This window comes from Gekko japonicus, unplaced genomic scaffold (genome assembly GCF_001447785.1).
Source record: "Gekko japonicus isolate JY-2015 unplaced genomic scaffold, Gekko_japonicus_V1.1 scaffold356, whole genome shotgun sequence".
Taxonomy (NCBI): Eukaryota; Metazoa; Chordata; class Lepidosauria; order Squamata; family Gekkonidae; genus Gekko; species Gekko japonicus.
In genome coordinates, this window is record NW_015175979.1 from 123594 (window position 1) to 127556 (window position 3963).

Genomic DNA, 3963 nt, shown 5'->3' on the forward strand with positions numbered 1-3963 from the left:
TCATTGGGTTTTCAGGGGAAGAGACTTCAGAGGTGGTTTGGCATTGCATAGCAACCCTGGACTTCCTGGAGTGACCTTGGGTCAGTCACAAGTGCTCTCAGAGCTGTTCTCTCAAGGGCAGTTCTCGAGAGAGCTCTCTCAGCCCCACCTACCTCACAGGGTGTCTGTTGTGAGGAGGGGAAGGGAAAGCTGCCTCCTCCTCCTCCTCCTCCTCCTCCTCCCTCTTCTTCTTGGTCTTCCATCTAAGAATTAACTAGGGCTGACCCTGCTTAGCTTCCAAGATCTGATGAGATCAGGCTAGCCTGGGCCATTCAGTTCAGGGCTGCCTTTCATCTAATTCATACCGAATGTAGCCGATTTAATCTAGCTTTCTTTTCTGGGATGGAATATTGTGATACGAGAGTGTGCATCCCTCTAAGTCAATAGAGAATAATTGGTGCTTCATAGTGAGAACCATTTCAGTTTTCTTTTTCCATTTGTTTGCCCTTTGGGGAAACAAGGGGCCATCAAATCATCGCATCCAGTTCCACTAATATAATCTTCATTTTGAGAGTGACACCATTAGCTACCTGTGGAGATGGAATTTCGGTGAGGAGCACACCTGTGTTTTTACATAAACGGCACACGTAGCCGCGGGCAACAAGGGAGCTATATTTATTTCTCTCTCTCTCTCCACTCGGCTCTGCTCTCTTCTCCTTCTTCCTGTTTTTTTCCCCCTCCGATAAAAATACTAATTTGGCTTCCAATTAATTATGAGACGCTTCTGGCCGTCTCGCCTTCTTCTTAATGTAGCACAGAATTAGGATCTGAAAATATTGCAAAATGTATTTTTTTTAAAAAAGGGGGGGAGGGGTTGATTTAAATTTCTCATTAAATGGAACGATCTGCCCAGTTCGCTGGTTTTTTTAAAGTAAGATCTTTTTTTTAATATAAAACTTGTACAGCATTTCTGGTTTCTCTGGCAACCATTATAGGTTTAATCACCTAGCCCAGTGAAAAAGCATGAAAAGATTCGCAGTGACTGTCAAGTTTTGCTTCTTTTGAAAAGTAAGATCATTTGAAACTAGGCATACAGAACATCAGAACAAACAAGTTAACAGAAATCTTTGCAGTGCGGCCATGTTTTTGTAATTTGCCTTTCTCACTGACACTCCAGGTGGATTATAAAATTTGAAACAATGCAATGAAAACAGTATACATACAATAAACAATGCAACAGAACAAAGTTTTAGTCCAGTGGTACCTTGAAGACCAACAATTCTGGGTATAAGCTTTCATGTGCACACTTTGTCAGATACATAGAGGCTGCGATCATATGCACAAATAGACCCAGCATAAGTGTGAATGCCAGGCTGATTTAAAGGGCGCTGTGGCGTCCTCTTATTTGGGAGGACTGGGTTTCACTTTATCATGTGTTCTTTGCTTTTGTAAACTGGGTATTTTCTGCTGCCACCAGGAATTGAAGGATTTCCAAACCTTCTCTCCTTTGCTGTTGGTAATGTGACCAAGAGTCTTGGACTTTTCAGGGATCTATGTGGTCCTGAGGAAAGATAGAACTGAATTCTGGGATGAACTTGAGCAAAAGATGATTTATTGAAATAAGAACAAAATATGTTGGTTATTCTGTAACTGTTTGAGAACAAGGGACTTGTAAATATGTCTGTCAAAAGTATCACACACACTGTCCTTTTTCCTTTCCTTTTTGTTTTTCTTTTCACACTCAGATCCAACACTAACAGGAATTACTCTGTCATATAGGCTGCCACACAGGCTAAGCTCTTGAAAAAAAATTTCTTCTAGATCTTTAGAGTTTCACTTTTTAAGACATAACACTGCACTCTTTTAGATCCCACACAGAACTATCAGAACTATCACTGACTCGTCAGAACTCTCACTGACTGAACTCTCTAAGTGAACAATTCCAACTGACTTTTTTAAAAACTGACTTTACTATAACTGACTGACACTCACACAGGTCCACTTCAAAAACTCCTCCCACACTCTTCCACTTGTCTCTCTCAATCACTCTACTCTGCATTCACTGCACTGCAACCAAATATTTAAAGATACACACACACTCTAAAACAAGGAATCATTACAGGCGCGATCAGACAACAACATCTGGGAAGCGCCCCACACCCGTCGGCAACCGTTCTGCTCATAAGAACATAAGAGACGCCAATGTTGGATCAGGTCAAAGGCCCATCCAGTCCAACACTCTGTATCACACAGTGGCCAGAAATACCAGGGGCCCTCAGGAGGTCCACCAGTGGGGCCAGGACATTAGAAGCCCTCCCACTGTTGACCCCCCTTCCCCAAGCACCAAGAAGACAGAGCATCACTTGCCCCAGAGCCCCTATCTATACCTTGTGGCTAATAGCCACTGATGGACCTCTGCTCCATATGCTTATCTAATTCCCTTTTGAAGACGTCCATGCTTGTAGCCGCCACCACTTCCTGTGGCAGTGAATTCCAAGTGTTAATCACTCTTTGGGTGAAGAAGGACGTCCTTTTATCCGTTCTAACCCGACCGCTCAGCAATTTCATGGAGTGCCCACGAGTTCTTGTATTGTGAGAAAGGGAGAAAAGTACCTCTTTCTCTACCTGCTCTTTCCCATGCATAATCTTATAAACCTCAATCATGTCACCCCTCAGTCGCCGTTTCTCCAATCTAAAGAGCCCTAAGCGACTTAACCTTTCCTCATAGGGAAAGTGTTCCAACCCTTTTATCATTCGAGTTGCTCTTTTCTGCACTTTTTCCAAAGCTATAATATCCTTTTTAAGGTGTGGTGACCAGAACTGCACACAGTATTCCAAATGAGGTCTCACCATTGATTTATATAGGGGCATTATTATATTGGCTGATCTGTTTTCAATACCCTTCCTAATAATCCCCAGCATAGCATTGGCCTTCTTTATTGCAGTCACACACTGTCTCGACATTTTCAGTGAGTTATCCACTACAACTCCAAGATCTCTCTCTTGATCAGTCTCTGCCAGTTCAGACCCCATCAATGTGTATTTATATTTAGGATTTTTGGCTCCAATGTGCATCACCTTGCACTTGGCCACATTGAACCCCATTTGCCATGTTGACGCCCACTCGCCCATCCTTGACAGATCCCCTTGGAGTGCCTCACAATCCTCACTGGTTTTCACCACCCTGAACAACTTTGTATCATCCGCAAATTTAGCCACTTCACTGCTTACTCCCATCTCCAAATCATTAATGAACAAGTTAAAAAGCAGTGGACCAAGTACTGATCCCTGCGGTACCCCACTGCTTACCACCCTCCACTGAGAAAATTGCCCACCTACACTCACTCTCTGTTTTCTATGAACTAGCCAGTTTTTGATCCATAAAAGGACTTGTCCTTCTATCCCATGATTTTTGAGCTTACTTAGGAGCCTTTGATGAGGAACTTTATCAAAAGCTTTCTGGAAGTCAAGGTAAATAATATCTATTGGATCCCCCTTGTCCACATGTTTGTTCACCCCCTCAAAGAACACTAACAGGTTAGTGAGACAAGATCTTCCCTTACAGAAACCGTGCTGAGTCTGCCTCAATAGGTTTTGTTCATCTATGTGCCTACTAATTCTTTCCTTAATAATGGTTTCCACCAATTTACCCGGTATCGACGTCAGACTGACTGGCCTGTAATTTCCCGGATCTCCTCTGGAACCCTTTTTAAAGATGGGAGTGACATTAGCTACCTTCCAATCCTCAGGAATGGAGGCAGATTTTAAGGAAAGATTACATATCTTTGTCAGGAGATCTACAAGTTCACATTTGAGTTCTTTCAGAACTCTCGGATGTATGCCATCTGGGCCTGGTGATTTTTCAGAGCTTCTTGCCATTATTTATATAATGTCATTATATAAGCTTGTTGCCCTGTTGCCTGAGGGGCTGTCAAATCGGGCCGGGGGGCGGGGAAACCCCCGCTTTGGAGGCCCGATTTCCGC